The following is a 10,417-nucleotide window of genomic DNA, read 5'->3' as shown; positions in this document are numbered from 1 at the left end:
ACCATTTTGGCATTGAAGCACAATTTTTTGGTTGTGAATTACTTCTTCATCTTTTTTTATTTTTTATAAATTAGCGAGAAAAATTCCCAATTTCGGTAAGGGCTACAGAAGATTGCATTGTTTCCACATTCTTTGATCGATGTATACGTATATAAGTGTGTATGGAGATTGTTATGTTAGGATCAGGTATCGGGTCTAATTTTTCTTTTGTTTTATAATAAAACTAGAAAATAGAACCGTGCTTCACGCGGTTTTGAAAAAAGAATTTAGTATTATCCTTTTTTTATTTTACACTTGATGAAACTGATAAAACATATGAATTGATTTTTTTTAAAAGATGAGGCAGCCTTATAAAAAATAAAAAAAGATATTAGCCAGCAATACAAATAAAGAAATAACACAAGATAAAAAATAAAATGAGAGAATATATTATAGAGTGATTTTATTCATTCCAACTGTGTGTGTACAAAACAAAAAAATAAGCTCTCCTTTTATAGTTACACAATCACTCCATGAAATTAATGAAAAATTATAGATCATAATTCCTTATGAGATAGTGGGAGTTATAGGGAATGTAAAGGTTGCTAATGGGAGATAGTGGGGAGACTAAGAGATATATGTTATGAACATCTACATTTATTTTAATAAATGTATAACACTCCCCCTTGGATGTTCATTACAAAGAATATGCCTCATTAAAACCTTTACATAATTGTTATTGTGTAATAATAATTAAATTAATTATAAGAAGATGAAACGTCAAATCTAAAAAAAAAATCTATATTTATTAGATAATAGAAAATATAAAAAGATGAGAAATAGTGATGCCACATCACCTCTTGTAGTCCCAGCTTTATATATATATATATATATATATATATATATATAGAAACTATTAGCCAGCAACAAAAATAAAGAAGAAACGCAAGATAAAGAATAAAATGAGAGAATATATTAGAGAGTGATTTTATTCATTCTAATTGTGTGTGTACAAAACAAAAAGATGAGCTCTCCTTTTATAGTTACATAATCACTCCATGAAATTAATGAAAAATTATGGATTATAATTTCTTGTGAGATAGTGGGAGTTATAGGGAAGCTAAATGTTGCTAATGTGAGATATTGGGGAGACTAAAAGATATATGTTATGAATATCTACATTTATTTTAATAAATTCATAACACTCCCCCTTGGATGTTCATTACAAAGAATATGTCTCATTAAAACCTTTACATAATTATTATTGTGTTTTACATAATTATTATTGTGTAATAACAATCAAATTAATTATGAAAAGATGAAAAATCAAATCTAAAAGAAAATTTCTCTATTTATTAGATAATAGAGAATATACAAATATGAGAAATGGTGATGTCACATCACCTCCTCAAGTCTTAACTTTATATATATATATATATATATATATATATATAGATTGGGTGCAGGTATAATTATTCATATCCATTTATTGGACGGGTAGGGTATAGATATTAAACACTAAAACCTGCACCCACTCGTAAGCCTGTTTTATTATTTATTTTATTATTAATTTTTAAAAGCTAAAGTTATTAATTAACATCTAAACCTAATTATTAAAAACCCTAAAAGACTAAAACATGAATAACTAAAGTTAGCAGCTTTAAGTCTTCAATTTTTCAATTGTAGGATATTTTGAAACCTATTTTGAAACCCTAAGAATACCAAAAGTTAAAGTTTTAAAGAATAATTATCTTTACAAGATTTGATTCAAGACGCCAATTCTAATCATTGCAGTATTTACTAGAAAAATAACCAAAGATGGTCTGAAAACTATGAATCTATATCAATGACCGAATGACCAAATTTCTTTCCAAAATCAATAAAATAACCTCCATCTTGGATATCTATATTCTTATAGTTTAAGAGAAATAAATCAACTAAAATTCTTAACATCATTCATCAATCATCAATATTTCATTAGGTATTTCTCCATATAAATATTGAAAATTTTCTTCCTGTTATTTTAATATTATTAAATTAAAAGGAGATATAGGGAATGGGGGAAGAGAATGGGTATCTATACTTTTTAACGAGTACAGATACGAGTATTTGCAATCCCCACATAACACCTATCCCGTTGGCATTCCTAATTCCAATTCATTCTGATTCCGTTTAGTAAAAACATCATAGAAATAAAAGGCCTGACTAAAAAAAAAGCCTAAACATTTAAGTTTCAGGTCAGGTCAAGCCCGGCTTAATTCGGGTCAGGCTTTTTTCCAAGCTCGAATTTTATAATATTTAAGACTTTTTTTAAATTTAAGTAATTTAATTTTTTTAAATAGATATAACATTCCTCATATATTAAAATTTAACATAAATATCAAAATTACTTAAGGTCTCAACCATATAATTGTATAAATAATAAAATAAAGGTAATCCAAAATTATGTCTTATAAAATTATACAAATAAAATAATATTTTTTAATTTTGAATTTTGGGTCGGGTCACGTCGAGCCAGCTAGAGCACGACCCTGACCCGAATTTTAATCGAGTCCTTATATTTAGGCTCGAGCCCAACCCGAAATCCTTAAATTTGGGTCAAAGTTTGAAAAATTCGAGTCGGGTCAATCGAGCCAAAATTCGAGTCAGACTTTTTGCCATGCATACCTGCACTGGTACCCAACAGATTTTTTCTCAATACCAAATTCACTTGCAACCTGTAGTGAATTTAACTTTAAAATACCAAACCTACCTGTAACCCGCAAAATTACTCGTAGAGGGCGGGTTTAAACAGGTTTGCGGGTAATTTCACCATCCCTAAGTGACTAGTTTTAAGGTTGTTTTGTTTTCAAATGACGTATTTGACCCTCTCACGGTTGTTATTTGCTTGCGCACATTGCTGTTGTGGGTCAATATAATTTTCACGCATAATGATGAAAATTTCAAAAACAGGCATCCGAATCTTCTAATTTCTAATTGACCCCTTGACTTTGATTATCAGTTCATCACGTTGGGTTAATGAACTAAGATGACAAGATACCTCGTACATTTAACTTGTATATTTTTTCTAAAGGCAGCTAAAGAGTATATTTTTTCTAAAGGCAGCTAAAGACAAGGCAATTTGCTGCAGGTTCAATGAATTATATTTAGGTGATAAAATACGCCGATCACAAGTAGATTTTTCTCAAAATTTTACTATGCTCATCTCATATGCAGTGACCTTAAATACATCAGCTCAATAAAAAAGTAATTAATGAGCAGGACTTTTACAAAGAGTCAGTTAAACTGAGCCAACCCGAAGGAGACTCGGTCAAAACCACCTCATGAATTTTCTCTTAAAAATTAGGGATTGAGCTCAATCCTCCAAACTATCATTCCGTCATTTAAGGCGGAGAAGACAAATAAAAGTCCAAAGCAATTTGCTACTATCTGGGCATTACAACATTACAGGTTTCAATGTTAAAATATGCAGAGTCCTGCCTCCATCTCAATGGAGCTTACTTGCAAAGATGTAGCTAATGCATTGCATGCACAAGCCCACTCTCCTCTACTAACATGATCAAACTAGTCATTGATGATAATAGTATGTTCCTCCCTAAATATAATACATATTGACGTAGTGTGGAAGTAATATTCGATATCGTTTTAGCATGCATTCTTAGAATTCAAGAAAAAATAACTCTCAAATAGGGAAAACATCGAATTAACAACAAAATTATACCCGATTATCTGAAATATTATTAATGAAAAGGTTACAAGTATTACAATAAATTAATATAACAACCCTATTTATACCAGTAGCTAATTTATTCATAATCGTTCTCAAATAAGAGAAATTATCTAAAACCTTAATTAAGCTAAAATTACAAATACGCCGAATCTTTTCTCACATTTTGCAATTCGAACGATGTAAAGAGTCAAGAATCAGTAACCGTTATCAGTACTCGTGCTTCCATTCTGGTTATCTAGAACAAATTCTTCAAGATCATCCCATATATCACTTGCATTGCAGACATCATCAAGTTTGTGCGTGCTCGCGCGCACCAGGAAAGTCTCTAAAAATGTATTTGATTTCTAATATTGCTCCATACTGAACATAACTAGGTAAACACAGAGAAGTGCTCACATACATTACAACACAGAAGCAACTGCAAAATGAGAATAGGAGGAATACAGTAAATCAAATTTCAAGGAAACCTTCGGGCTTTACTAGCTGGTATCAGACTTATCCAAAGCTGCAAAATAAGTCCAGAATCAATCGAAGAAACATAAGAGGAATCCACCAGAACTAACAGACAAACACGCAAGGTAAAAGGGAGAAGATTACTGTTGTAGTTAAGGAGGGAGGAAGATTACTGATGTAGTTAAGAAGCTTTGCAATGAGATCAACGTGAGTCATAAGCATTCACCTACAACAATAGCACATTAATCCCAGGGCATCAAGTGCATCTCTGAATACTGAACAATTCACCAGTCAATATTCTTAACAAAATCTGCTTTTATGTAAAACTAATCTTACATACCTATCCCATCGAAGTTGTGTGCCATCAGTGTAAAGTTCCAACATGAACATCATTCATATTCAATTTTCAAGTCATGCTTAAATATGTGAAACTAATCTTACACGTCTAATCAAATTAAGGTGTGTACCATCTGTATAATTTTTGAATGTGAACATCATTCATAATCAAATGCTGGTCATTCAAGTCAAATACATAATTGCTTATGAGATCATATGTGACTTACAGTGCACATACCAAATATACTAATAAAAGAAACAAAAATAGCAGAGTATGTATACTGCTAAAAAGACCCATAAAATTTTTGAAACCACCCAAAACAAGAAAAGGGCAAGATTGCAAGAGACATAAAAACTTGGCTGTACTTGTACACAAAATTTCTTAACCAAGCTTCGAATATAGATTGAATTATTTGTTCATTATGTCACAGTCACAATGTATCACACCATAAAGAGTTTTTATTTGAAAAAAAAAAAAAGAAATACATAAAAAATAATGGTAAAATAAATAATAAAGAAACATAGATTTGTTGAAAGTAAATGCAAACCTACCATTCATCAAGACAATGTCAAGATACGCGTCCCATTTGTTTCCAATGACCTAAAAAAATATTAACCAAGATAACATATAAAACCCCAGTACCAACCACTCGTTTGCAATAATAAAATGTCTTCATAAATCATCAATTTATTATCTTTAAATCTTGATATACGATATAATTTTTGTTTTAAAGAGATGGATAATTGTAACCAATATTGAATCATGTGTTGTTCAAACTACAATGCCCATGAGCCGATTTGACGCCGGCCTTGCCTGAGCCTTGGAATTGAAAAAGTAAGACAAGACTGGGACTATTTCTAAAGGCACCCCATTAAAAAATATTTGAAAATCATTCTACCTCTATCGACACCCATTTATTTGATATTCTAAAACTATCCTTAGATAGAATAGAAGGGTTAAACCTCATAAAAGCAAGATTCTCTTTCTATATAACAAACACTAATCTAGAATGGTACATACCAACATATACCACTCTCTGGTTCCACCAGGCTTTACAATAACCTCCATAAAATAAGAAACAAAAATTTAAGGCATTTTCAAATGCCACAATTACAATTACCCAAAAAAAAAAGAGAAAAAGAATCTAAACTATTATTGCAACAAATATTCTTCCTGTCAGCGTTACTGTCAGGCATCCCAAGTCCTCAAATCTCCTACAGTAAAGAAATGCCAACCCTGGCCTCATCTAAGACTCAAGCCATTGCAATCTGAAAATAATTTCTGCAGTTAATTAGGTTCTGATGCTTTATGGGTGAATTTCTAGTTTGAACTCAACTCATGCATGCTTACCTTACTTCTTTTGCAAGCATCAAATCAACTTAAGATGGAGGTAGAAGGTCCGTGGATGTTTTGCCTGGAGAATTGCAGATGCCTTTATGCTTTCAAAAAGCAAGCCTCACAATTACCACAATCTCCCCGCCAATCAGGGTATTCCTTGCACTAAAATTGGCATCTGCGAAAGAACATCTAAGAAAGAAGATCCCAACCCTGCCCTGGCTCACGCCAAAACCGCTCTAGTTATGATATCTTCAAGGCATTTCACCAAACATTTGTCAATTCCAAAATAAGACACAATGATACTAAAATGTCACAGATAACAAAACGGATTTGCAATTCTTAGGGACTTGGATCATCTAACTCCAGTCAAAAGCTTTCACTACTTTAAGTTGATAAGCCATGGAAGTCATAAGGTATAAAGAGTAACGATAAACAAAATTCCTGAAACAACAGCAGCAATATCATATTATCACTCTTCCCTAGTTACAATGAACATGTTTGAGGAAGTTAAAGCAAAAGAACTTGCGAGGACACTTCTACATGTAACAAAATTTACATGCACATAAGGACTGTAACTAACAGAAACCCAGTTGAGTGAATATTAAGCAATGAACAAAAATGAAAGAAGCAACCAGAATTACACAATTCCAAAAACACCAAATCAAATTAGAAGTATCAGATTTCCAGAACAATTAACTACTTGCAGAAAATGTATAAAACAAAAGCACTTCCGTGCCTGGTGGTTATATATATCTACATCAAGGAGAGGCCATAGTCCCTCTACTATCCAGAAGCATAGACCAAATACTGAAGATGAACACCACAGCAGAAACAATTCAAAACAGGGACAAGGCAACAAAAAGACCGAAAAGGGAAATGACTTTTCCCTTTTTTTTTTTTTTGGTTGGCCCCTAGTATCATTCCTTTCAGTACTTTTGACATGCTACTGTAAGAGTTCTACAAGACAATTGAAAACACAAGTGAAAAATAGAAACTTCCCAAAAACTATGCCACAAAGAGAGCTATCACTGAAACCAAAGGGTGAAAATTAAATAGTCAAAACCGAACAGAATTCTTCAAACACTATGTCACAAACGGAATTCTCAATTAAACAAGCAGAGAAACACAAGTACAAGCATAACACAATAAGAGAACATAGTCAGAATCCAATGAGCTGATAAGCAAATTTACTGTAAACCAACAACAAGATGAACATTGAGAATTATTTTGGGGGTAGGAGATTGTCTTTTTCCCAGCCATGCATATAAATATAAACAGTAACTGTTTTGAGATCGAAAGACTTCATCCAAGACAAATCTATAGGCGGCCAATCTAACATTCAATGAACAACCAGAGTTTAAAAATGATTCCGAGTAAAGTAAAACAATTTTTAAATTAATAAAAAAAATTCAAAACAAAAGCTCCTCATCATTGCCAGTTTTCCATAAAGAATAGAGGAGATTACAAGCAACCTGAGGGGAAATCATGAAATCAGAAAACGTATGTAAATTATTCCTCATTCTGAACATTAGATGTGAAAGCAAACAACAAAAGATTTCTACAAATGCTAAGTGGCAACTTAAAGCAAAAAATTATCAAGGTAATAGACCATAGATCCAACTTGATCAAACAGATTTCTAATGATTAAGGAAGTAACAACTCCTCACCTTTGCCAGTTTCCCATTATGAATAGAGGCACCAAATGTTTTCTTACAAACAAAAATATTAGGGGAGAAAAAAACCTCGGATGTTTGAATTTCAAAAAATCCGCATTTCCAACATCTCTGCAGCAAGACAAATCAAAGTTGAAATACAATTCAGAGAGTCAAATAGATTTGAAACCCAAAAAATTCAAAAAAATCCATTGTTGCCAACAAGTAAGCTGATAGTCTCATGCTGCCAGTTTCCCATTAAGAACAGGGGAGATTTCTTTGAAAGGCCAATAAAAACTCGAACTTTCAGTTTCAACATTTTTTGACATGCATTTGGCAGCTTAAATAACATGCAAACTATTCCCCAGTTCTAACATCTATGCAATTTCCTTGAAAGGCCAATAAAAACTCGAACTTTCAGTTTCAACATTTTTTGACATGCATTCCCAAGGCAGCTTAAATAACATGCAAACTATTCCCCAGTTCTAACATCTATGCAGAAAATAAGTCATTATCAAGGCAGCAAGCAAAACATATTCTCAACATAGTGAACTGAAGCTGCAATAATATTAAAATAAGAAAGCATTCAAAAATAAAAAATAAAGTAATTGTTTTGCCAAAATTCTCAAGTATTCCACAAACAAATTTAAATAAATCAATTAAAAAAAATTAAAGAAACGAAAATTTCAATTTCAAAACATTTTCTATGTGACAACAAACATTTATTTAGTCAAATACAATGTTCAAGAAGCAAGCCGAGGAACAACATCATGGAATCAAAATAATAATAAAAACAAAAAATTTTAAAATGAAGTACCAATTTTTTTCGGTAAGCAAAAAATCCCAAAACAGTTTCATGATCGGACCAATGGTCTCTTTTATTTGAAAGGAACTAACCCAGCAAATATTCAAAATTAACAAATAAAAACTCCTCACCGATGCCAATCTCACATCAAGAGGCGTACTTCGAAGATACTATATTTTTGTAAAATCAAACAAAATGTTAAGGAGAAAAAAAAAAAAACTCCAACCATTGATCTAAAAGCAAAAAAGTTTGTTCTAGTTTTACAACGGCCAAATTTTTTAGCAATTGGCCGACACAAGGGCAGCGGCAATTTGCCGGGCTTTTTAAAATTATTCCTGATAACCCCAATTTCGTTTTCGATCACTGAAACCCTAAAACAAAAAACAGCCAAGAAAACCCTAATTTTGGCTCTCGTAGTCTCGTAGTCTCGTAGTCACAGGTTTAGAGTTTCAACGAACGAATAACAAATTGGAGATAATTGGCCCTTCAAAAATTTTAGCAACTCTCATTCTCAGCGGCATTGCGCGTATATAAGATAGGAAAATGATGTTTGCCCCGGTCAAACCCCGCAAATCATGTAAACGGCGTCGTTTTGATTATTATTTTTTTCTTTTAGAAAACTCTAAAACGACGACGTTTCTGATGATATTTTGAGAAGAATAAAATCTATCTTCCTCTTCATTTTTGTTTCTTCGTTTCACCTGTGAGAGCAACAGAGCAACAGAGATCCCAACTTGGTCTTATTCTGTTTGACCGTAAATCTCTTCATTTCTTCGTTTTTTCATTTTTTTGTTTCTTCATTTCTTCGTTTCTTTACTTTCCTTCCTATCCCGAGGTCCAGGCATTCGGGATCCACGACGACCGACTCACAGCCACGATCATCGTTCAGCTGGTAACGCTGGTAGTCGAAACTTGTTCGTGAAATTGAACTCATGAAGCAGCAAAGTTCACAGCCCGAGGTAATGCTTTGTTTTTTCCTCTTTAGGTTATGGCAAAATGAGGATGATTTGGTTGATCTAGGTTAGGCTGCCCTGGTAATGCTTCGTTTTTTCCTCTTTAGGTTATGGCAAAATGGGGACGATTTGGTTGATCTAGGTTAGGCTGCCCTGTTGAATTTAATTTCATTGCTCAGCAAGTACTAAATTTTGTTCCTCTCTGATTTAATTTCATTGCCCTGTTGAATTATTGAATTTTGTTCCACTTGAAAGCTCTATTTGCTAAATTTTGCTCCTCTTTAATTTAATTTAATTTTTGAAGATCACACTTTTAGAATCTTCCTCATTTGGAGCTTTGTTGAGTTCTAATTAGTTAGGCATCCGACCCACAATCATGGCATCAGGGTCTCTTATTTGATTTTCATGACCCTGATCTAGGATTCATGACTCTTGCATTTTTTTATCCACTGACTTAATTTTTGTAACAACAATTACAAAACTATGAGTTAATCTCTTTGAATTATTATTGTTGCTAAAGTGTACACTCAATGGAATAAGTTGGTCTTAGTGGGAATTTTTCTAATTACAGTGGTTAATTGTTAAGCACAAGAAGGGTTTGTGATGGAACAAATCGATAGAAGCGGGAATTGTAAAGCGAAACAGCAAAACTTAGCCATGACAGAGAGTATTAAGTAGGGCAAATCCAAATCAGATATTCCTTATTTGAATCAATTGCAGCTGTTCTCTTTCTGTATTTTATGTTATTTTTTAAATTAATGTAACCGAGTGATGAGGATTAATATTATTGATGGAGGGTTGTATTTTATCTCCAGTTGTGTGTGTATAGATTGTGTGCATTTTGGCTTGGGTTCTTTGATAGCCTTTCTGGCATGTTGCTTCTAGTTTTCATAGCTGCTGGGTGGTTGCTGGGTGGTATTTTCTGGCATGTTGCTTCTAGTTTGGATATTAGTTGTTGGGTTTCTGGCATTTTGGTATTAGTTGCTGGCATGTGGCTTGGGCTGTTGGTGGTATTTTTTGGCATGTTGCTGCTAGTTTGTTTTTGGCATTTTGGTATTAGCTGCTGGCATGTGGCTTGGGTTCTGGGTGGTATTTTCTGGCATGTTGCTTCTAGTTTGGAGATTAGCTGCTGGGTTTCTGGCATTTTGGTATTAGCTACTGGCATGTGGC

At 32.9% G+C, this 10,417-nt stretch overlaps 1 long non-coding RNA gene across 1 annotated transcript; it reads right to left on the bottom strand.

The window, feature by feature from the left end:
- Window positions 1-3,694: 3,694 nt before the first annotated feature.
- On the bottom strand, window positions 3,695-8,791 carry LOC18053471. Its single transcript, XR_002907128.1, has 4 exons — window positions 5,850-8,791; window positions 5,051-5,099; window positions 4,307-4,388; window positions 3,695-4,214 (listed from the first exon to the last, which is right to left on the bottom strand). It is a non-coding gene; the product is annotated as an uncharacterized LOC18053471 (long non-coding RNA).
- Between the last annotated feature and the right edge of the window lie 1,626 nt (window positions 8,792-10,417).

Source organism: Citrus clementina, unplaced genomic scaffold (assembly GCF_000493195.1).
Source record: "Citrus clementina cultivar Clemenules unplaced genomic scaffold, Citrus_clementina_v1.0 scaffold_2, whole genome shotgun sequence".
Taxonomy (NCBI): domain Eukaryota; kingdom Viridiplantae; phylum Streptophyta; class Magnoliopsida; order Sapindales; family Rutaceae; genus Citrus; species Citrus x clementina.
This window is presented reverse-complemented; position numbering and strand designations above follow the sequence as displayed.